The sequence below is a fragment of the Choloepus didactylus genome, chromosome 14, assembly GCF_015220235.1.
Source record: "Choloepus didactylus isolate mChoDid1 chromosome 14, mChoDid1.pri, whole genome shotgun sequence".
Lineage (NCBI taxonomy): Eukaryota > Metazoa > Chordata > Mammalia > Pilosa > Megalonychidae > Choloepus > Choloepus didactylus.
The window spans coordinates 57048550-57073910 of NC_051320.1; the positions used below are offsets into that span (position 1 = coordinate 57048550).

At 43.3% G+C, this 25361-nt stretch overlaps 1 protein-coding gene across 2 annotated transcripts in view; it reads right to left on the bottom strand.

The window, feature by feature from the left end:
• Positions 1-14870: 14870 nt before the first annotated feature.
• ZNF706 (zinc finger protein 706) overlaps positions 14871-25361 on the bottom strand; it is a 44836-nt gene continuing 34345 nt past the window's right edge. The window contains exon 5 of one of the 2 annotated variants that reach the window (XR_005211597.1): positions 14871-16382. The gene's annotated coding sequence lies outside the window, so the exon portion shown is untranslated. Of the gene's footprint in view, positions 16383-21214; positions 21394-25361 lie in introns of those variants that run through there. The other variant, XR_005211598.1, reaches the window with a different exon arrangement.

Here is a 25361-nt window from a genome sequence, read left to right on the forward strand (position 1 = left end):
AAACATTTTGTTGTGTTTGTACTAGATTCTGAGCATATAGAGATGTGCAAGTCACCATCCCATCCTCTAGGATCCCACATTCCTATCGAGCTGCAGATAAGCTAACAGTTACAAATGTGGGAATGTTAAAGGTTGCATGGTAGGATCAGGGACAGGGTGTAGAGGGGCCATGAGGAGGGCAGGCATCATGTCCATTTGATCACCATTTTATCTCGGCTCTTAGCACAGGACCTGTTACATAGTGTGCTCTCGGTATATGTTTGTTGAACAAATGATGTGTAGGCAAAGATTCATTGGTACGGTAGCCTAGAAACCTGAGCTTAGAAAGATGATGTCTTTGGCTATTACCTCTGTTCCAGTTGCCCTTGTTTCTTCCTTGGTAATATCAATAATTTTTAGGTGCTGCTTTCTTACCCACTACTAGCTGCACTATCATCATATTCACCGTATGTCTGTGGATTTTATTTTCCCTATAATCATTCCATATTTAATTATGCTTTCATTTCATCAACACTTGCTTTTTCCTCATAATTTTCTGCTCCTACTTCACAAAAACCATGTCTTCCTGTGTCCTAACAAAGAGGTAAAACAGTTTTCTAAAATTTTCTTCTGGTTCCTGAAGTATATCATTTTCAGAAATAGGCTCTTCCTCTATGACATTCCATTGCCTTTAATCTGCAGTATTCCAGAACTTATCCTGCAATGAAGAGAAATCTGTCCAGATCAACTGGTTGCCAAAAGATAAGAGTATGGTTTTCTCTTGATTCCCCTCACTGTCCATTTGGATGTTGGTAGAATCTCTTTCTCAGCTACACAACTGGAAAACAGTGTAATGTGCATAGCTTAGTCCAATTCCCAGGATAAATAAAGTATTTTTTTAGTGTAGTTTTGTAGGATTGAATAAAAATCTTCTATATCTACTGTCTAGCTAGTTGATATTCTGAAGAGATTAAATGTGCACACAAACCCACACATCTATAGTCCCCAGAGAATACTGTTACTAGAACTCTTGCTGTATCCATCATCACCAAAAACTAAATATTTGCTTGGAGTATGCTATGCAAATACTAATACAGTGTAGATACCATCAGATTGTGCCTAATCACCCCCTACCACTGTGCACAAACATACCCAAATTTCAAGAATTGCAGTTTCCATATAAATGCAGAAAGAGAGATATTGCCATGGAAGTCACAAAGAAGCAAATGAGGTTCTACCTTGAAATGCAGAACCCAAGCAATCGAGGAATAGCTTCCCAATTTTTTCACTGATCTAGTTCCTGGGCCTCCAAGCCAGTGGTCAAAAAGAAATTCAGCATCTTTTAGAATATGTACAGTTCTTTTCTTTTTGAAACCATAAAGTTACTATTTTCAGGTTTCAACCATTTCAACCCTTCCTGTGTGTGGAATAAGTGGGACCCAGAAAACATAGAAATTTACCTGGACAAATGGTGCCAATGTCTATTCGGGCTGGTTAAGAAACCAGAGCTGAGGTCCTGTGTCTGAAGGAGGCAGGAGTCCCCTCTCAAAGCCCCCAAGAAAAACCTGATTTAAACCACAGAGTGAAACAGTGTCCAATAAAAAGGAAGAAAGAAAAAAAAGAAAAGAAAAGAAATTAAATGTTGTGCTTCCTTCCTTCTCACGGTATACCTGCCCATTTGAAGTGATGGAGCATGCACTGTCCCTGGTCTGATTCTCAAGTAAGCCTCATAGGACTTGGAATTGCTCCAGATTTATTCCAGATTCTAGCAATGTGTTTTCTCATTGTCTTAGGTTCTGGTGGGTTTATGAGTTTCTACCATTCTGTGCATCCTACATAGGTAGGAAAAAGCTGAAAAAGGTTATATTAGGTACTAGTAAGCAGACTCCATTTAAAACCAGAAGCCCTGACTTACTGCATCTTTATTTATTCATTTATTCATCCAACCAGTATTTATTGGATACAAATCGTGTGTCTGTCACAATGATAATAAAAACCCAATTCCTTAGCTACTTGTTAAATGGTAATTTGAAAGCTATACCTTTTTGTATATGTATTGTATTTCACAATAAGGAAATAACTAAAACTATGGTACTATAACTCATAATAACTTTGGAAATTTCCTATATATCTACTTGTTAAATCATACTTTGAAAGACATTACCTTTTATATACATATATTATATTTCATAATAAGGAAATAACTGAAACTGTGGAATTGTAACCCATAATATTCTTTGAAATTTTCTTTCTATTTGTTAAATTGCACTTGGAAGGTTGTCACTTTTATGTAAAAAAAAAAAAACAAAAAACAAAAAAACAAAAACAAAAACAAAAAGACAAAAACCCAATTCCTATCTTCTTGAAGCTTATGGCCTAGTGGGTGTTTCGGACCTCAAGGAACTACAGTACAATATGATAAGTGCTTCAAGATTAAGTACAAGGAGCAAGTTCACTACCTCACTCTCTGGCCCACTAACCAGACATAGCAAAGGAAATGCTGGAATGACAGGTGGAACCCTGGTCCCAAAGGGTCTTGGGTAACCTATTAATAAGGTAGACTTTGATGGGGACCTCTGAGGAACTTGGTGCAAAGGAGTGAGTGACCTGTTTAAAGCATTGATTTAGGAAGTTTAACCCAGGAGCCAAGGAAGGGGCAGGCTGCTGTCTGAAGAGAGTGGAAGCAGGAAGGCCAAAGAGGCTATTCTAGTATTCCAGTAGAGTAGAACTGAGAACTTGAATTAAGAGCACAAGGTGTGGAAACAGAGAGGAGCAAGACATGTCAAGGGATCTGGCAAATGACTGCATGTGGGTAGCAAGGAATGGGAGAAGGGATGGCGCCAGGGTTCTAGGTGCCCAGGAAGATGGTGCGACACACACCAATCAGGAAAGCCAGAAGCAGAAGCATTGGGGGGTGGAGGGGCGAGGGGAGCAGGGAGATGATAAGTGTCTTTGGACTTATTGAGAAGACTTATGCCCACCTGTCTATTCTTTCCTTCACACCTATTGTTATAACATATTTACTCCGTTGTTAGGTTCTAATACATGAGGTGCTAAAAGGTTTTACAAAGAGAAGTTCCAAAAAGCCACTTGAAGCAGCTTTCAAGGCAGAATGCACAGTAATTATGCTAACTCTCCACTCAATTCCATATGCTATGGCAGAGATGTAGAGGCCTTTGTCCAAACCACAAAGAGAGTCAAATGTCAGAACAAATGGCATTCCAGAAATCTGATCATTCAGTCTTAAATATTAAAAAACTGTCTCTAATTTGAGGGGAGAGCATAAGAATAAACCTGGCTCAGCTTTAGCTTTATCAAAATCTGGTTCTATTCTTCAGGACTTGGGTTCCCAGTAAAATTCCACTATGGTTTGCCAATACCTTAGGTCTACAGGTGTAATAAAAGAAAAGTCACAGATTAGTTCTGATTAATTTTCATCATGAAAGTCAACTCTAGATTTTCAGGGAGAGAATAGGGAAGAGATGACATGGATAATCAAAATCCACAGATAGCACAAACACCCAATTTAACTGGCAATTTCAAATCCTCCTCCACTGATTTTTTTTCATTAGAGGTGTCAATAGCAAGACTCAGCCGCCAAAACTTTTGGGACGGGAGCTAACAAAATGTGAACTCATCAGAAGACAAGCAGGTGGGTAGAAGAGCAAGAAGAAGCCGTGATAAGAAGGTGGGATGCTGGGTCTTTCTGCAATTGAGAATCAGCTTCTCCTGCACACTCTCTGTTGCATTCATTTGGAGTAATCACAGCACCAGCCCTGCTCACCGTGGGCTAACAGGCACAATTTTTGGAAAGGCCAGCTTACTCTCTGCTCATCATTAAAGGGCAGCTCTCTGACAGAGGAGCCCCCTCCTTGTGTAAAATGGTGTGTGCAGTGTTTGCAGGCAGAATGAAATGACAGATCTGAAGCTGATCACCAAGAGCAGGGGCTCCTCTCATTTAGCTCGAGCTTTAAACTCTGCCGGTTTGAGCTACTGAGATGACACAGACCCAACCCAACCTGCAACTGCCACCATTTTAGACTTGTTCAGACCCAGCTCTTCTCCAAGGCCTTCATATGACCCCCCATCCACCTGCCACTCAAGGCTCATCATTATCTAACCTGAATCATACCTTGCTTCTCACTCTTCCCCAAATCATACACAATATCTCACCAGATTTACCCACTTGTGCTGGAACATATCTGCATTTCCCACCTCTATATGTTTTCTAGGGATGCCATAACAAAATACTACAAACTGTAGGGCTTAAAACAACAGAAATGGATTCTCTCACAGTTCTAGAGGCCAGAGGTCTGAAATCAAGGTGTCAGCAGAACCATGTGCTCTCTGAAGGCTCGAAGAGACGATCTTTCCTTGCCTCTTCCTATCTTCTGGCGGTTTCCAGCCATTCATGCTGTTCCTTGGCTTGTGGCAGCATCACTCCAATCTCTGCCTCTGTCTCTACGTAGCCGTCATCCCCCTGGGTCTGGGTCTGGATGTCCCTCCTCTAACAAGGACACCAGTCATATTGGCTTAGAGCCCTCCTCATCCGGTATGGCCTTATCTTAACTACGTCTGCAAAGACACTGTTTCCAAATATACTCACATGCAAGGGACCAGGGGCTAGGGCTTGCACAGATCTTCTTGGGAGACGTAGTTCAACCCAGAGCACCACCTCCTTGCCTTTGCTCCTGGCATTCCTGGAACGCCACATTCTCCTTCCCCTTCTACCTATTTTCAAGCTCCAGCTCTTCCGAGAAACCTTCTCCATTTCCCCCAACTCGGTGTTCATTCCCCTCTATGGCAGCACTTGATTAGTAGTTCTTTATGACACTTAGCTCTTCATGTTTTCCAAAATGGAGATTATGACCCATTAGTGAGTTTGAAATTCTTTTAGTGAGTCATGATTTGAATTCTAAAAAATGAAATAGAATAGCATGGAATGTTTTAGAGTGCAATGCAAATAAACATGTTTTTCACTGTGGATTCTGGTTAAAAAGCTTGACAGTCACTGCCTCATGTTATGCTTTTATGTAACAGAAAATCTTGATCCAACCAGCTTAAATAACAAAGAATTTATTATCCTTTGTAACAAGAAGTCTGGAGGCCAGGCAGCTCTAGGGTTGGTTTCTCAGCAGCTTATCAGCAATATCAAGGACCCAGGTTTTTGCCCTCTCTGCCATCCTTCCAGCCACCTCCCCTGATTGTTGCAAGATGGCTGCAGGAGATTCCCACATCACAACATCAGAGACAGAAAAAAAACCAGCTATTTATATCTTGGGTCTCTTTTTATCAGCAAAGAAATCTTTCCCAGAATCCCCCAGCACATCTCCTCTCTTTGAACACTGAAATAAACTGAATGACATACTTAGTCAAGAGTGGTAAGGAAAATAGGAAGCCCCCAAATTGGCTTAGATTAACAGGGTTTACCCATAAGGAGCACCTTCCCTCAACCCTCACCTGGTTCTACTGGTCAGGAAGAAAGGGGGCGATTAATGGCTTTGGAGTAGGAAAGCAGAAGCATCTGCCAGCCATACACACACTGCATCAGTGTAGGAGCCAGGTCCCTTGCTCTTGTTATTCTCTAGGCACTTAGCACGCAGCAAGTCTAGACAGTCACCCCAATTTTCAATGATAAAGTCAGTCAACTTGCCTCAAAGTAATATTCATGGGACACATATCTCAAATACCCAATTTGAGATACAGGAGGCATTTTGCAGAAATAGCTCATGATTTGTTGATATGTTAACTCACCAAAGGAGAGGATTTTTTCCAAGTCTTAATTTTTATATTGAATTATTGAACATGAAGGGTTATATTGGTATCATCGTATGCTGTAATACCAATTAAAAATAAAATGCCTATTTGTCATAATGCAGATGGCAACTGAAGGTTCCACAGATGGAACTGTGGCTCTTAAGACGATATGGAAATGTGTAATGGTGCATGTGGAAAAGTGGTGGTAGCAGAGGTAGAGAGGCATTACATCATCCTGGGTATGGGATTCCTTTGAGAACCTCGGCAGGATTACTGCTGAATCATTCAGCTAAGAAAATTATCGGCATGTCAGTTGGACAAAGGTCCCTGTAATTAAGCCCTTGTTCCACCAGTTTCCTTGGCATCTTTCTGCTTATGTTGCCAGTTAAGGCCAGACCTGAAAACATGAATACATAAAATAATCACATTTGCAAGAATCAGTGTCATAGAGTATGGATCCAGCACTGTTTCTCTCTTTTTTTTTTTGCATGCACATATGTGCACGTATGAGGGCACACATGTACACATACACTCACACCTTAGCAGAGAAACCACTGGTGCAGAGGACTTTGAACTGCAGAAAAGCGTTTGACTCTGAGAAACTTAGAATCTTTCTATTTGCTCCTGTGACAAACGCAAGGTCCTCCCATCAACAGACTACTAGTCTTATGAGTACCTTGCAATACCTTGAAAGGAGATTTTTCACTCTGGGGTAGCATGGCAAACCTCTTCCTACTTGCCAGACCATAGGATGCTATAGATGCATCTGGGTGGCCCAGTGAGGCCAAGGACTGGAATGTAGAAAACTTGGGCTCTACTCTTGCCTGTGCTACTAAATTATTTCCTAATTGTAAGGCTGGGTACAGTCAGTGGGCCTCAGGCACAGTCCCAGCTGTGGCCAGAACTTACTTGGAAGTTCCATGTGCAGTGTCAGGGGGCTGATTTTAAGAAGAACCTTGGCAAACTGGATGGCGTGCTTGCCAAGACAGACAACATGGTAAGGTGTCTGGAAACTATGAAGAAATAGCAACAGTTATAGCTACCATTGTGTAGGGGTTCCACATATATTATCACATTTGATTTGCTCCCCCTGTATTCTGGTTTGCTAATGCTGCCATCATGCAAAATACCAGGAATGGATTAGCTTTTATAAAGGGGGTTTATTTGGTTACAAAGTTACAGTCTTAAGGCCATAAAAGTGTCCAAGGTAAGGCATCAACAATAGGGTACCTTCACTGGAGAAAGGCCATTGGCATCTGGAAAACCTCTGTTAGCTGGTGTCTGCTTGCTTGCAGGTTGCATTTCAAAATGGCGTTCTCCAAATTGTCAGCATCAGCTTTCAACAGCCATCTTCAAAATGTGTCTCTCAGCGGCAGCACTAAGTTCCTTCTGTTTGTCTGCTCTTTTATATAGCTCTAGTGATTTAATTAAGACCTACCCTGAATGGGTGGGGTAACACCTCCATGGAAATTATCCAATCAAAGGTCTTGCCCACAGTTGATTGAGTCACATCTCCATGGAAACACTCAATCAAAAGGTTCCAACCTAATCAACACTAATACGTCTGCCCCTACAAGACTGCATCAAAGAACATGGCATTTTGGGGACATAATACATTCAAACTGGCATACTCTGTCAATCTTATAAAGTAGTTATGCTCATTTTAAAGAGATTCTAGAAACCATAGACCAGAGAGATTAACATCAGTACCTGGGAAATTTCTTAAATGGATTATTTAACAGATAGCTTGGGAGACTGTTCTAGTTTGCTAATGCTGCAGAATGCAAAACACCAGAGATGGATTGGCTTTTATAAAAAGGGGGTTTATTTGGCTATACAGTTACAGTCTTAAGGCCATAAAGTATCCAAAGTAACACATCAGTAATCGGGTACCTTCACTGGAGGACGGCCAATGGCATCCGGAAAACCTCTGTTAGCTGGGAAGGCACGTGGCTGGCGTCTGCTCCAAAGTTCTGGTTTCAAAATGGCTTTCTCCCAGGACGTTCCTCTCAAGCAAGCTTGCTCTTCTTCAAAACGTCACTCACAGCTGCACTCCTTCAGTCTCTTTGAGTCAGCACATTTATATGGCTCCACTGATCAAGGCCCACCCCGAATGGGCGGGACCACACCTCCATGGAAATATCCCATCAGTTATCATCTACAGTTGGGTGGGGCGTTTCTCTGAATCCAAACATTCCAACTTAATCCCCACTATTATGTCTGCCCCACAAGATTGCATCAAAGAATATGGCTTTTTCTGGGGGACGTAATACATTCAAACCGGCACAGAGACATTGGAAAAGGAAGTGGTGATTACAAGAGGCTAGCATGGGTTCACTAAGAAAAAGTCTTACCAAACCAACCTCATTTCCTTTTCATAGCATTATCCCATTATTGATAATAAGAAAGAATATGTATTGAATGCCTTCTATGTGCCCAGTGCAACTCTAGGTGTTTAAATGCATTTAAGCCATACAACAAACTGTGGGGTGGGTGCCATTATTATTTCATTTGAAAGGTGAGGAAACAGAGCCTTAGAGAGAGGTCATTTTTTTTCCATTCCTAGCTATCCCCTGTTTTTCCTCCAGTTCTTTAAAAGTCTGGCTCATTCTCCTCCTGCAGGACTCAGCTCAAATGTCCCCAAAGAGGCCTTCCCTGCCTGTCCCTTCTAAAGTTGCCCCGACCCCCAGCCCCAGGTCTTCTGCAACACTTCGCCTTATTTAGTTCCTTCATAGGACATGTTAAACTCTGTAGGTATCTTGTTTTCTTACTGATTTACTTGTTTATTTTCAGTCTCTATGATTTAGATATAAGCTCTGTGGGGGCAGAGACCTTGTCCCTCTGTGTCTAGCAGGGTGTATGGAATAGAATAGGTAATCAATAAAACATTTGAATGAATGAATATGTACACGCATGAATTAATGTAGTTAATTAATGGGATTTGGACAGGGTTTGTCTAATTTCAGAAAACAAATTTTCAGCTGCTCTGCTCTTTCATTTACTCATTCATCCATTCACACTTACTGAATTACCACCTAGGTGCAAGCACTGAGCTAGGTGTGGAGAATCAACTAAGCAAGACCCAGTCTCTACCCTTGAACATCTCATCTATGAGGGGGGGTGGAGGTGTAGTTGGGAGAGGGACAAAATATGGTTTATAAAAATGTACAAATAAAAGTCTAATGGGATCCATTTTTTAATAGAGAGTTAAGTACAAAGTGACAGAGGAACAAAAAGAAAGGACCACCTAGATTTTCTTGCCAGATTTGGAAGACTTCTGCAGAGGACATGACTTTGAACCTGGCCTTGAAAGAGGACTAAGGTCTGTGGGAGAGGGAAGAATGTGTGCAGAATCAGGGAGGGGTCTGGGGCATGGTGTGGAACTCCTCTACTCTCCCACCCTGTTGAGGCACAGTTTGATCACAGCGATCAGGTGTTAGGAGGCCACTGACCGACTGAGCTCTTAGTGGAAATGCCACTCCTGCCTTTTTTGGGCTGGAGCATGGGGTGCATCTGAGCCATCTCCTAATTGCCCTCCAACTCTTCCAGTGAAATGATTGGAAGGGCTGCCTTGAAGAGGATGGCTCCAAAAGACAGAGCCAGAGCATGTGGATGGAAAAAAACAACCATATTCTCACCTGAAATATAAAGAATTTCCAAACCAGAAGGCTAACTATAACAGAAGGATATACATTGACTTGTAGTTTCCAAAACATCTTCTCAAACATGATCTCATTTGATCCTCCAATAGTCTGATAGATATTCTGAAACTCAGAAGGTCATTTATTATTCATTTATCTGGTCAACATTGATGGAGCACCTAGCCCTGGGCCGTGCACAGGAGACAGTCCAGCCTCTGGTCCCACAGTGTTTACACACAGAGAGGCAATGACACCACTCAGCATGTAGGAAAGACACGTTGGCCAGGGGACATGTGAGCAGAGAGCTTGAGGGAGTGGCTAGCAGCCTGGACTCCTGCGTCAGACAGACATGGGTTCAAATCCTAGCTCTGCCACTTGCTGTGCAACCTGGAGTGAGTAATTAAATGAGGTGATTAAAATTAAATTAAGTGACATAATACATGTGCCCTAGGTAGATTAAGACCTTAAAGAAGCAGTGACTTAGCCAAGATGGAAATGGATTCCTCTTTCATGCAGACGCCCATCCAGCTATGGTGTTTCTGCTCCATGAAGTCATCCATGTGGCATCCAAGTCATGTCTAGTGGCTCTGCCAATTCTAGAGGATCAGTCTCATCCATAAGGTCCAAGACAGCTCCCAACCACATTCCAACCAGCAGAAAGGGTGAGGGGATAGGGTCAAGCCTGTCCCTCCCTGTAAGGACACACCCAGTTGTGTCTATCACCTCCATTCACATCTCAGTAGCCAGAAACTAGTCACCTGGCCACACCTAGACTCAAGGGAAGCTGGGAAATGTGGTCTTTATTCACTGCCCACTAAAAATCAGAAGGTTTAAGGAAGGGGAGCATGGAGGGAGAATGGAGGGTGAGGGCAATTAGCACTCTTTGACCTTGAGCTGAAAAGCCCTTGGCATAACATTCCTGGTAAGGAAGTGTTCAGGAAGAGTTACCTGTTGTTTTATTGAAGGCTGAAGAGCAGGCAGCCAGGAGTGGCAGAGGGGAGAGCAGTCCTGACTGAAGGAGCAGAGGCACAAAGGCCTGGAGGGGAGCGAGGTAGGTTCACTGGTCAAGTGCTGCTTCAAGCCCAGGCCTGCTCGGCCAGGTGGTCTGAGACCCTTGGCAGAGACATCCCAGAAGGGATAGGAGGCTGAGCCAGGTGGCCTCTAGTTTGACTTCCCTTAGGAGTCTTTCAATTACAAGTGTCAGAAAGCCCAACCCAAATCGGTTTAGGCAAAAACATAATGGTTTTGCCTTATGGAACCAGAAAGTCCAGGGGTCGGGCTGCCTTCAGATGCAGCTTGATACAGAAGCTTCAGGGATACCGCCAGGACCTGGTCCTCTCTCAGTCTGGCTCCCCTCCTTGGAGTGTTGACTGAATTCTCCGACAAGCTCCATACCTCATGTGCTCTCAGCTTTATGTCCAGTGTATCCCTTTTAAGTCAAACAAAAGCCCCAGGACTGGCTTTCAGTATCTGAACCAATCCCAGTGGCCAAGGGGATGGGAGAAGTTGGTTAGTTAGACTGGTTAGGGTCCACCCTTGCAGTAACCCTACCCAAACTGCATAGCTGAGAATGGGGGACAGTGAGTTCCCACAGGAAATTCTCTAAATTTTTTTTACCAGGAGAAGGAGGAATGGATGCAAGATGGTAGATGGTTAAAAACAAATTTCCTACTCCTTTCTTTAATCAATTGTATGCACTTCTAGAGCACTTATAATCCATAGCAATAGTCTTTAAATTTCATGCCTTCAAAATAACAATTTTGACAATCTCTTAACACTCATTTGTCATGATGGTTTGGAAAAGTACCCCAGAAAAACATGTTAATTCCTTCCTGCGGGGGTGAATCCATTGTAAGTAGGGCCTTTTGATGAGGTTACTTCTGTTAAGGTGCGAACCACCTCAATCAGGATGGGTCTTAATTCTATTACTGGGGTCCTTTATAAGAGAATGAAATTCAGACAGAGAAAAAAAGCCACAGGAACAAGAAGCTGAAATCAACAAAACCCAGAAGAGAAGCGAGGACCAGCAGATGTCACCATGGGACAGAGGAGCCAAGAACCATCAGCAGCTGATCTTCAAGAAGAAAGCATCACCTTGATGATGCCTTCATTTTGAATATTTTCCCAGCCTCAAAATCATGAGCGAATAAATTCCGATTGTTTAAGCTGACGCATTTCATGGAGCAGACTAGGAAATTAAAACATTTATAAGCGTACACACGTGTTATTCTACTAATCTACAAATGCGGTAAAGACTGCTAGGGGTGCCGCAGTGTCCATCCTTTCCTATTTCCTTTGAATGACACTAATGGCCATATGGCAGCACAGAATAAACAACAATTTTCCAGATCCCCTGTGGCCAATTATGACCATGTGACTAAATTCTAGCCAATGAAATGCCAGAAGTGTAATGTGGGATTTCTAGGAAGTGTCCTTGGAGGGTGGGTGGGTGGGGAACATGAGGTTCTTCCTTTCTTTCTCCTTCCTGCTGCCTGGAATGTTGATGTGATGGCTGGACCATGAGCAACAGCCTTGGATCATGAGGTGGAAGCCACAGATTGAGGATGGTGGAGCAACCAGATACAGGAACCTGTGTCCCTGATGATCACGGAGCCACTTTACCAGCTCTGGGTGGCTGACCTCCAAATTCCATTTACATGAAAGAGAAATAAGCTTCTTTCTTGATTAAGCTGTTGTTGTTTTAGATATTTTCTTCTCTGATTACAGCCCAAACTAGTCCTAACTGATACAATTATATACAGTACAATGCATGTACCAACACAAATAATAAGAAGAGATAAAATAACAATGAATGGAAGCTCTGATATTTTTGGCACCCCAGTGGATAGAGTCTTGCCCACCTCTGGAGTGAATACCCCATTTTAAAGACCTCTGCTCACCTTGGCCCTTGCCTTGCAGTGTCCAGAGGGTTAATCCCGTTTGTGTGGCTATTTGCATCCCCTGTCTATTTGCCTCCCCTCTCCACAGGATACCTCGCTTTCTGAGGCAGGGCTCTGAAGTGAGTTTCTCTGAACCACCCAGCACAGCTATGACAGAGTCCTTCCCAGTGCCTGCGTTTTGGCCTTTTGCTGCCTGCTAACCTTTCTGGGTCTGTTTCCATCATCCTGACTTGGCTTTTGCAAGGAGGAAAGAGGCCCAGAAAATCTGATGGAATTGACAAGATAAGATATGATCTGAACCCAGAGAAGCAGGCAGTTTGTAATTGTCAGAGATCCTTATTCAGGGGAAAACAGATGCACACAGAATCAAGCCTGAGCTGCTGCTGCTAAGGTACACCCACTCACAAACCAACTTCTCCCAGCACGTGACTCTGTGCTAAGTCGGCCTGATTCTGTAGGGAAAGAGGGAGGGAGGGAGGGAGAAGAGGCAGAGAGCTTTGTTGTTTGAGAGCTTTCTCCTGGCCTTGCCTTTCTCTTCCCTGGAGGCATTGCCCACCCCAAAACATTGGAGAATGTTAGGGAGGACCCAATTCCATGACATGGAGGCTGAGGGTCTACAGCTGCCCCACATCAAGGCTGCACCTAGGAAACCAGACCCCGCCTGGTCTCTTTAGGATCTGGGCGAGAGCATGCTCCCCGCTTCCTCCCCAGGAGGCATCAGCGTCCTGATTGTATCACAGCTTCAAATTCCCTGACTCATGCCATCCTTGGATTTTTTAAAAACAGCTTATTCCAATGGTGTAGGCTGCACGCTCCACCCCTCCCCCTCAATCCAGCTATTAAATTATAGCACCCTTGTGCAGCAGAGGGGTGATGGAAGGCAGGGGCTGAGGAGGGGGAGAGGGGCTGCTGAAACCAGAAGTCCTGTAGGAAAACTTGTGTTGATGTCATTCTGACAGAGATGTATTGGTGCCCAAAGAATGTCTGGCTCTTACCCCCGACGTGGGAAGGTCAGAATGAGGAAGGTCTCCAAGTTCATCCTGGTCTGCTAAGGAAAACCAGCCCAACTGGGAAGGGACGCAGCTTATATCCCCCATCACAGCCGATCTGGCTATTCTCCTACACTTCTAGGTAGCAAGGCTAGCATGTGATTTGCTGGTAACCATGGTAACGGACCCTGTTTAGTGAAGTGTATGGAGAGAAACCCCACAGGAGATCACAGCACAGGACGTTACGCTTTACCAAGGGCAGCTTGACTCAAACTCAACCTGCCCTCCATCATTGCCGTTTGCAGTTGTTGCTGCTACAGATGCTGTTGAGGAAATGGCAGTGATTTGTTCTCTTCTGAGCTGGAGACATGGGCTTTTTATTTATTTATTTATTTTTTCCTCCTCCTAATACTCCCCTATTTTGGAACATAGTCTCTGAAGATGAAAGACAAAAATAGCTTTCTCTGAAGGTGAGGATGCTAATGCACTTTCTGTGCTGTCAAAGATGGGTTTCTTATTGTAAAACACCCACCTCCAGTAACTCAAACCTTGTGGCAAGTTCTGCTCTCCCTGAACACAAGCAAAAGCCTTTATGAAAGCCCACAGAGTTAACACACTTTTCTCCACCATGAGAAATCACAGAGAGGGCGTCTGTTTTAAGAAAGATGGAACAGCAGAGGGCCAGTGCATGCCACTCCCCTGTTCTCAGGCTTAGCTAGAGGAAGTGGCTCAGATAGTCTTTGTTGCAAATGAAGGGCATAATTATAATTGGGTGAAACGTACCTTATTAAGTGATCCAGAATACAGCAGCCTGATGATGGCTGTGGAGTAATGTCTGTGTGCACACCGTCCTGTCTGGGCTGCACGATCCACCTGTCCGTACAGGGACAAGTTAGTCAGGGGCTGCCTTTTTAGTGGGATGCCCTGAGGCCATTACTTATCCACATTTTACTGCCTTGAGCAAGTCACTTAGTCTCACCCAGGGTCAGTTTCTCCATCTTTAAAATATGCAGAGTGATATTTGTGCAACCTTTCTCACTGAGTTTTTTTTAAAATTAAATTCAGTTTTATTGAAATATATTCACATACCATACAATCATCCATGGTATACAATCAGCTGTTCACAGTACCATCATATAGTAATGCATTCATCACCCCAATCTATTTTTGAACATTTTCCTTACACCAGAAAGAATCAGAATAAGAAATAAAAGTAAAAAAAGAACACCCAAATCATCCCCCCCATCCCACCCAATTTTTCATTTAGTTTTTGTCCCCCTTTTTCTACTCATTCATCCATACGCTGGATAAAGGGAGTGTGAGCCACAAGGTTTTCACAATCACACTGTCACCCCTTGTAATCTACATTATTATACAATAGTCTTCAAGAGTCAAGGCTACTGGGTTGGAGCTTGATAGTTTCAGGTATTTACTTCTAGCTACTCCAGAGTATATTAAAACCTAAAAAGTAGTATCTGTATAGTGCATAAGAATGCCCACCAGAGGACCTCTCAACTCCATTTGGAATCTCTCAGCCACTGAAGCTTCACTTTGTTTCATCTCACATCCCCCCTTTGGTCAAGAAGATGTTCTCAATCCCACGATGCCGGGTTCAGACTCATCCCTGGGAGTCATAACCTGTGTTGCCAGGGAGATTTATAACCCTGGGAGTCAGGTCCCACGTAGGGGGGAGGGCACTCACTGGGTTTTTGTAACAATCATATTTGATAATTCAAAGGAAGTGCTTTGAAACCTATAAATGCCTACAGGTACTATTATCCTTCTTTTTAGTTGTAGATGTACCCATTTTTTAAGGACTCAGAAAATTGGAATGAGTAATTAATTACGCCTGGTCAAAAAGTTACTGTAGTGAGTGCAAAGACACAGAAATTACCAGAACATGATTTTTGTCTGATGTTTAATGAGTGGAAGCATATTGCATATCTTAATTTAAGCCTAACAGCACCCCCACTGGTACTACAATTTTGATTTTACAGATGAGGCCCAAGTTCACATAACCAGTGCTAGAGTCTGGATTCAAGTCCTGGCCAGCTTGATTCCAAAGTCTAGACTCTGAGCACCTCTTAGGGCCTTGGACCCCAAGTTCATTTAAAACATAACCTTTGCTGTTGTTTGCCGGGTGGTTTCTTGGGAGCTGATAGAGGAGTATGCCACACGTTCGTATGTGCATGTGTGTGTTTATGGAGAAGAGTCCGCCTTCCTTATCTGAGAGTTGCCCTCACATTTATTCCATGTGCCTATCTCTTAGGGACTGCGTGGAAAACTTCTAGGTCAGCCCAGAATGCTGTAGTCTGACCTGGTTTCACGGCAAGAACAGAAGCACGACTAGTGTGCATGCAAAGTCAGAGAATGGAGTCTCCATGACACTGTGGTAGAAGCAAGTTAAAAGGTGGGCCGCTTGGGTTCCATCTCCTAGTAGTGTCTAACCTAGCTGTACTGGCCATCTTGCTTGCTCTTGCAGAGTCACTCTCTGCTCTTCTCACCCTGTTTACCCCCTGGAAGGCTCACCCTTCTGGACTGCATCAACAGGCCCCCTTGCCCTTTGTCTCCTGGGTGCATTTGGCCCACGGGGAGCCCTGGCAGGAGAAAACTGAGGTCAGGGTCTTTATTCTCCTGGTTCCCTCCCTACTGGGTGGCTGTGGATTGGGAATCCCCTGTCCCTTCAGGCCTAGGGGAGATAAGGGCTCCCTGGGGTATTACACTATCCCTTGTCAACTTCCTTAAACTTGCTCACACTTCTATAAAAAACCCCTCAGTTACCCAGTTTGAGTGTATCATCGGTCTCCTGCTGGCACACTGCCTGATCCAGAAGGATGACAGTATTCACCTCCTAGGATTATTATGAGAATTAAGCCAGTATGTGTGAAGTGTGGCATGTCATTAGGTAGAAGCAGGATCCTTCCCCCCAGTCCCAATGCATTTGCCGACACCATTTCTAGAGCTGGAGTCTGAGCAGCAACAACTCTCACTGCTTGGCACGGTGGCTTAGCTGGTAGCTCAGCCTTCGCTTTCCCCCAAGCTTTGACTGGTTGGCAGATAGAGTATGGAAGTAGCCAAGAGAAACAATGCATATGGAATCAGTTGAAGTTGGTAACCTATATAAGGGGAAAAAAGGAAACAAATACACTGAGTTCATTGAAGATGCAATGAAAGATCAAATAAGCATATGTAAAAGTTATTCATTTATTCTAAAAATATTTATTAAGCCTCTGCCAAGTGCAAAAGATTTAGTAATGAATAATACATTTCTGGCCAGCCCCCTTCTCTCCCAGAGCTAATGTTCCAGTAGAGGAGACTTGGAATTAAACAAAGGCTACAAAGAAATCTTTTCCCTTTTAATTCAAATTGTAGCAGGGGGATGTTGGTGAGGGAAGCAACTTATAATTGAGCACTTACTATTAGCCAGGCAATGAGCAAGGCACTTCATGGACTTTACCTCATTTGATTTTACAACATGGGCTACGTAGATTTATCCCCTTTCTGCAAGAAGGAACCTGAAACCCAGAGAGTTTATATGGTTTACTCAAGATCAGGGATCATTCAAAAATCATTTATTGAGTACCTACTATATGCCTTGCTCTGTCCTTGCTTTCCAAGAATTCAGTTCGTTAGAGACATAGCTACAATGATAGATGGAATTATGTCTACCAACAAAAGATATTCTTAATCTTAATCTGTGTTCCTATAGGTGTGAACCCATTTGTATGTAGGACCCTTTGAAGATGTATTATCAGTTAATGTATGGACTCATTTGTGAATAGGATCTTCTAAAATCCTATTTAGGTGTGGCCAACTGAATCAGTGTGGGTCTTAAACCTTATTACTGGAGGCTTTACAAATGGAAAACCACAGGAGGCAGTCGGAAGACATAGAAGCCAGAAGTCAGTGGAAAGTGGAAGAGCCAACTCAACAAGGACCATGTGTTGGGAAGCAAAGTTGTAAGCCAGGGGATGCCAAAGATTCTGGTGAAAGCATGGTCATACCAACGCCTTGATTTTGGACTTCTAGCCTGTGAAACCATCAGACAATAAATTCTTGTTTAAGCCAACCCATCTGTGGTTATTTGTCCTAATAGCTCTGGCAAAGAAAGACAGGTAAATAAACAGATATTTTTCAAGCAATGGGTTATGCGCAGTGACAATGATATGTTCAAAGTATTATGGGAACATTGAGTATGGGTCCCCAACCCAACATGAGGTATCTGGAAAGACCTAAGGGAAGGCAGCCTGGGACAACTGAGGTCTCAACTGAGTTTTAAAGATGACTTAGTAATAGCCAGGTTGCGGGTGGGGTGATGGGGGAGAGGGTAGCCTCTCAGGCAGAGGGAATGGCACCAGCAAAGAAGAACATGGCTATAGAGTCACAAGTAGAGCAGGGAGTGAGGACTGAGTTATAGGTGGGGACCAAGCCCTGGCAGAATTTGTCTCTTGTACCAAGAAACCTGAATTGTAAGTCCCATAGCTTATCCTGTAAGCAAAGAGTTTCAACAAGGGAATGACATGGTCAGATTTGGGTTTCAGATAGATCATTCCAGCTATTATGTAGAGGACAGATTTGAGGTGGACAAGACTGGAAGCAGGCAGACTTTTAGGAAACATAATAGTCATCAAGGCAAGAGAAAACGGGGCCCTGAACTAGGTCAGAGGTCCAAGTGATGGAGAGGAGGCATTTATTTGGGGAACCACTTTAGGGGACAAAATCCTGAGACTTAGTGATTGGCTTTGGGATAGGAAAGAGGCACTAGGGTAGATGGCAGGCCACCACCCGAGATGGAGAATGTAGAGGGAAAAGTAGATTTAGGAGGCGCAACGGCTATGGTCCTGTCGGTCAGGAACTTTTTGCACCTCTCGTCCCACTTTATTCTGATAACAAACCCCACAGGTGGGGCTGTGACCCAAGCTGGGTTTATCAAATTCCCTCCAGAGAACTTGCATCTACAGACACACAGACTTGGTCCCCATGTCCCCCAGCCACAAGGTTGTTGGATGAATCCCATGATTCTAGGGATCACCAGGCCATCCTTCCAATTCATCTCCTAGGTGTGACAGCCCATCAGGATCAGTTTCTATTGCTTGCAAACAAAGAGCCCTGAGGAGGAAGATGAAGAGCTCAGCTCTGGACATGGTGAGTTTCTGGCCCATGCAACATCCATACGATGACCAGCAGGTCCGGGAAGTATGACTCACAAGGGAGAGGGCTGGGCTGGACTTATCAGCGTATGAATCGTGTTTGAAACTAAGAATGAATCAGACCACCAAGAGAGAGCATGGGGGTGAGAGCAACAGTGGGTAGAGGGCAGAATCCAGGAAAACACCAACCTGTGGAGGCTGAGAGGGGGAAGAAACGGGAAAGAGGAAACCAGGAGAGCCTGACGAGTGAATAATTGAGGGTTTCACAGGTATCCAAAAGGGCAAGGTAAACTAGGGGCTGAGTTTTGGACTTGACAAGTAGATTGTTGCTGCAAAGGACAGTTTCATTAAAGGGCTTAAGACAGAAGCCAGGCTGTGCAAGGTTGCAAAGTGCATGGGAAGTGAGGAAGTGGAGACTCTGGAGAGTTTTAAATGAGAGATGAAAGTAGATAGCAGCTGGGGAGGGACACAGAGTCAAGGGAGGGTTTGTTTCAGTAATCCTAATCTGATTACCCTGACTCCAAAACCCATGTTCCTTCCATGCAAAACCTACCAAACTGTGGTCTGAGAAAATAAGAATTTGAATAGTAAAGATAACCAGAGCACAAAGAGTACTCTTTTTCAGGTAATTTTGCCTGCTGCCAGGTGCATCACTGTGGTGATATGACTAAGTGTGGGAGTGGCTGATGAGCATTTTGAAAACTGATGAAATTACGAAAGCTGGTAGATTTTTTGTGCCTACTTCCTGCCTGACTTAGTTCCCAGACAGGCCCCAAACCCCAACAATAACACAAAAAACTAAGCAGAGAAAAAGAGGAAAAACTGTATTTGCTCATCTGTATTCAAACTAAAAATCCTCCCCTGGCCCCCACAAAAAAAAATTCTGCAGGGGGGACACTGAATCTCAGAAATTAGGGTTATAAGGATGGTAACTGCCCTTATGTTAGTTGGTAAGCATGTGCCCCTGCAAGGAAGGCATGGTTTGGCAGGCCCATCTGACTAATGCTTCAGATACGTAATTTTTTTTTATTTACTGGCAAAGAATGGATGAAAATAGAGTTGAGTCAATGACAAGATTTTTTAAAGTTCGTAAAAAAAAAATCACTTGAAATTATAAAATTTATGTATTTTTATCATAGAAAGTTTGGAAAATACAGAAAGACATAAAATAGCATGACATATCACCACCAGTGGTAATATCTTGGAATATTTCCTTCTGGTCTCTTCCTCTAGACCAGATATGCAATTTTAACAGAATTTTGCTTTGGTGACAGATCCACTAAGTTCGGTTGCAAGGGTGATCTCAGGAGCCACTTACGGCAAGATCCCAGCCACAGAATTTAGGGGAGGGCAAAATGACAATAAATCTAGAAGCAAGAAAAAAAGAAATCTTTCTGATGGTCCAGGTTTAATATCTATGGCAGAAAATAGCAACATGAGTATGCCCCAGAGTTAGATCTGGAACCCAGATCTCCTGACTTTTATATCAGAAATCTTTGCATCACAGAGCTGGCTGTCATATTACAGGTGTGCCTTGTTTTAAGAAACCCAATATCCTCCTCCACCCTACTCCTAATTTCCATGTCTCTAATTTAGTTGCCATGGTAAACTGGAGTATGGTTCCCTATTCTTCACTCTTTCCACCATGTGACCTTGCAGTGCCTTGGTAGCATTAGAGGATACTTCCTTGCTCCAAAGTCTTTGGACTTAGTCATGTAAATTGCTTTGGCCAATAGAAACATTAGCAGAATTGATGTGCATAGAGGCTTTAAAAGTGCTTTCATGGTTTGGTTTGGTCTCTTGCACTTCTGCCATCTGCCACGAGATGAACTTGCCTGGATGGCATCTGGTCCCAGGATGAGACACTTGGAACAGACCTGAACCCAACCAGCAGCCTGAAGTCAAGCCTATCTGGGCCCAGTCACCCAAGAGTAATAGCCAACCTGCACACCCACAAACAGTAAATAAATGCTTATTGCTGTAATACGCTGAGATTATGGGATTGTTTGTTACACAGCATTATAGCAGACATCTATTATAATTGCTCAGATGTGAACCTTTAGTCATCTTTGACAGAATATTTCCTTTGTGCCCATAGCTATTCCTTTTCTAGTCCTCTTATGCTATTTTGAATCATCTCTGATATCTGTCCCGATTTCAATTTCCACTGTCATCACTCTTCATCACTTCATACTTGGGTTTCTGCGATGGCCTCCTTACGAACTCTTTATTTCTTCCCCATCCAACCTGTCCTGCACAGAAATGCTAGACCCAACCACCTTACAAAGCTCTTGCACAGTAGAAAACCTCTGCTCAAAAGCCTTCAGGGGCTTCTATTTTTTTATTTTTATTTTTTCAGAGCCTAAGCACCCAGGAAATTTAAAGCTAAATTGTATGCACAATCTTAAGAAACATCCTTAACATAGGGTTCTGGTATAATTCTCTTCCCTACTTTTCATAGCTCTTACCTTTTATCTTTATGGCATGGTTTTAGGATTATGAGTCACTTTGGTTTAATTCTTCTAAAATCACTTTTTGGAAGCAACAAATAGAAACTTTCCTTTCCCTCAGGGCAAATTTCTCTCCTTGATTTTCAAGACCCTCTCTAATTTGGCTTTAGCTCATCCATTATTCAACACAAAATAATAACATTTATCCAACACTTACTGAATTGCTTACTATGGGCCAGGCATTGTATCAACAGTTTGCATGTTGTATCAGTTAAAATTAGGTTCAACCATGAGTAACAGAGACACCAAAAACAGTGGCTTAAATAGATAGATGTTTATTTTTCTTTCATGTAAAAATACAGAAGTAGTTGCCAAGGACTAGTATGGGGCTTTGCTCCATGGAGTCTTCAGGGACAGAGGCTCCTTCCAGCTCACAGTTCCTCCAAACTTAGTGTCTTGCCCTCATCCTTATGGTCCAAAGTGGCAGCTAGAATGCCAAACATTACATCCACATTCCAGGCAGAAGGCTGGAAGGAACAAAGGAAAAAAAGGGAGCAAAGCATACATGCCAGTTGCTTTTTTCTTGATAGCTGCTACATAGCATTGGCCAGACATAGTTACATGGCCACACATAGCTCTAAGGGAGGCTGAGAAATATAATCTTTTTTTCTGGGAGGCCATGTGCCCAGCTAAAATTTGGGATTCTACTGCTAAATGTATTAGCTCAACCCTCGAGATAATCCTATGAGAGAGATACAATTCTTATGCTCATTTTGTAGATGGGGAAACTGCCTCCATAGTCTGTGCTCTTCACTCCCATGCACACAGCTTCCATGAGAGTGAGTGTGGCCTACTTGAGATCCGGGAATTACCTTGCATATGCCCTTAGCTCTGCCTTCACCCATATTTTCCCCTGTCCAAGAAAAGCTCTCTTCTGTCCCCTTCACTCACCATCAGGACTCAGGTTCAGTCTCTGCCTGCTCTTGGTTCTCACTGATCTCCTCCTTAAAATTCTGTTCCCTGTGGTATCACATCCTGGCTTAAAATGCCTGTGAGGCAGAGATGATCTTTTTATACAGCATCCAACCATGTAAAGGATATGATGTAGTGATGAAGAGCTTGGGCTCTGGAGTCCAGTGTAGTAAAGTTCAAATCCTGTGTGACCTTGCACAAGTCATTTAGCCTCTCTGAGCTCAGTTCCCTCATTTATAAAATAGGAATGAAAGAACTTGCCTCGTAGGACTGTTATGAGTGGCAGAAGAGATGACACATATGTAAGTCCTTAGCCCAGAGGCTGCTCCTGTGGTTATGTTAACCTTAAGGACACCCCTACCTTCCAGACAGGAGCCCTTAGATGCACATAGTGGGCAGGGGAATCATATGGGATGGGTCCCGCCATGCCTCTCTTCTCTCAGGGACCTGCAGGGGCTGTGTGAGTAGAGCTTTCCTCTATAGCACTGACCCTTTTGACATGGGCCTGAATGGCTGTTAGGGGCTACAAGCTTTAACTCCCCTGGTTTAGAATACAAACTGGCCACCCACGGAATTTGCTTAGTAGGGGTAATGCTACTATTTAACAGATGGAAAATATCATTCCCGGACAGAACACAAGGCAACAACGGTATCCACTGAAGGGAATGATTTTTATTGTCACATAAGACATTTCCTATCAGAGCACATATAAATCCAGGGAACAGTTGCATTTTCAGAACAAAGAGATTAAATACCTTTGGTGAACTGGAGGTGGGGAGGTGCTGGGAAACATGGGCCATGTTATTTTAAAATTCGGTAATGCTTTTACTGAGAAAATTTAAACAAAAGAAAATCAGGACAGAGTGACAAAAACACTTCTGCATGAACAGAACAAAACGCCTTCTCAAGAGCAGAGCTATTGCGGTGCTCATTGCTTTACACAGTGAGTTCTCTTTTCTGGGCTTGGGAAGATGCAACAACTCCCATGCCTGCCCTGGCAAAGCAGGGGCTTCCCAGACTCACCTTTCTAAATCTCTAAGGTGGCCAAGCCAGCGCGCTCCCCAGATTTGCCCTTCTCTGCCCCCAGTTGCCACCTAAGAGGAATATATACTCAGAAAGCAGGGCACACGTTGCACCTGTGCACATGGAGGTGTCCAGCCAAGCCCTGCCTATTGTCTCATCACATCGCCTCCCTTACATCTGCCCCTTCTGGGTCATTCGTAGTGCTCCCACTTTTACGTCCTCCCTCCAGGGCTCGTGCTGTTATCTCCTGACAGTTGGGTCTGCCTGTCTCCAGGCCTTCTCCTCCCCACCCCCACCTACAATCATGCTGTTGCCAAGTCATAAAGTCTTACATTTTTGTCTGAGTGTAAATTCTTACCATTTTTCTAGACCACTTTCAGAGGTGGAAAGCTCTAACTCCCAAGAAAGCCCATTAATTCCTTAAGAGTTCTTTTTTTTTTTCCCCTGTTAAATCCAAATCTGTGTTCCTGGTTAACTTCTACACAACTGAAATATAAGTAATCCGTCAGCTCCTTCTTCCACACTTTCTCTCCTCACATGGAATTCTATTTCTCTCTGTGGCAGTCTTCTAATTGTCCTCCCAACATCTGTTTTCCCCTTCTGCAAAAGTAATTGAGTTTTAGCTGGGCCCAGGGCTACCCAGCTAATGACTACATTTCCCAGACTCCCTTTCAGCTGGATGTGGCCACGTAACTAAGCTCAGGCTAATGGGATGTGAATAGAAGCCACAGAAGCAACTTCTGGGTTATGTCTTTAAAATGACTGAGTGGTATGTCTTGGTCATACCTTCCTTCTGGCAGGGAGGTAAGTGAGGGCTGGACACACAAGAGTAAGCCTCGTCCTGAGAACAGAGTAGTCCACTAAACTGGGACTACCTGCCCACCTTGATGGCTGAGAGAAATCACCTACCACTGTGTTAAAGCCTCTATTTTAGATTCTATTTTTACAACAGCTTAGCCTGTACCTTAAAACACTCATACCTCTACTTACAAAAATCCTACATTCTGTAAGCATTCATCCAGCCAAGGACGTGCCTCTCCATCCTTTGAGTCTCTAAAACCCTTTGACCTGCCTCTGATGTTGCACCTCACATTCTCCCTCAGTTACCTGTGTATGTGTCGTATTTGTTCTTTGCAAGCTCGAAGAGGGCAGAAGCCAAATCTTAATCATCTTTTTATAATCCACAATGCCTAGTACATTTCTTATACATGATTGGCTCTCAAAAAATGTGTTAAATGAATGAGTGGAAGATGCTGGCAAGCTGCTGGTCTGTCTTCCTTTCAACATTTCTATCAACAATCTGAATGAAATACAGTCAGTATACCATCACACATGTGGAAAGCCAATAATCTACGTAAGATCAAGAATCAAAAAGATCTTTATAGACAAGAACCAAGAACAATGGATCAAAAATAAACTTTAACTGAGATAAAGTCCTGATATCAGTTCAAAACTGGGCAAAAGGAAAGAATGAAAGAGAACTAGTTTAATTAAAGGTTGTATTAAAAGGTCTTAAGGATTTTATTTGAATGGAACTTCAGTATTTGTCAAGAATATGATGTCCTGGTCAAAAAATTTTAGTGCAATTCTGGCTATACCAGTTCATCAAACACTATTCACTGGGTTCTACTATGAGCTGGGTGTTGTACAGGAGACAAGGGTGAAGGAGATGTAGTCCCTTGATTTCAAGGAGCTTACAAGGTCATGGTATGTAGTCCATCCTGTAGCACCAGGTAGAAAGCATTTGGTGCTACAAGAACAAAGATGTGGAAAAGCTTGACACAAGTGTGACAAAAAGACAGTAGCTGAGTTTGGCTTGAGTGTGGGCTTATGAAGAAGAACAAGGAAAGTTAAAACAGGAAAGATAGCTTGGTGCCAATCTGTACCAGGTCATTAGTGCCAGGCTAAGGAAACAGGACTTTTTTTACTAAAAAGGAGGGAGTAACTGAAGGATTTTGCAGCCAAAAAAAGATGGGTGGTGCGGGAAGATGATCTGAGTGGTGTTCTAGGAAAATATTTTTGGAAGCAGTGTGTTGCAGAGATTGGTGTGGGGAGACACACAGAAGCTTAGAATTAGAGGCGTCTCTTTGGAGATTGATTGTCTTGTACAATTTCATTTTACAAGTGGAGAAGCCGAGGCCAAAGGTTTAAATGATGTGCCTGAAGTCACAGAGCTGGCAGAGGCACAGCAGATCTAGAACCCAGGTTTCGTGCTTTTTGGTCCAGCGGTTAATACACCAACAGCAATTAGTCCCTGCTTAGGAAAAGCATTTCTGGAGAGACTTGAAGCAAAGAAACCAGGAAGAGAGTATTTCCAAAGTCAAGGTAAAACTATTGAGTGGTGGAAGGGGAAAGAGGGGCAGCTGTGAGAGAAACTACTTGGATGCTGGGTGTCAAGAGAGAAGGAAGAGAGGCAAAGGTGACTGTGTTTTTAAGGCTGGGAAACAAAGGATGGCAGTAAGATTAATGAACACTGGGGATCCAGGATGAGGAACAGGTC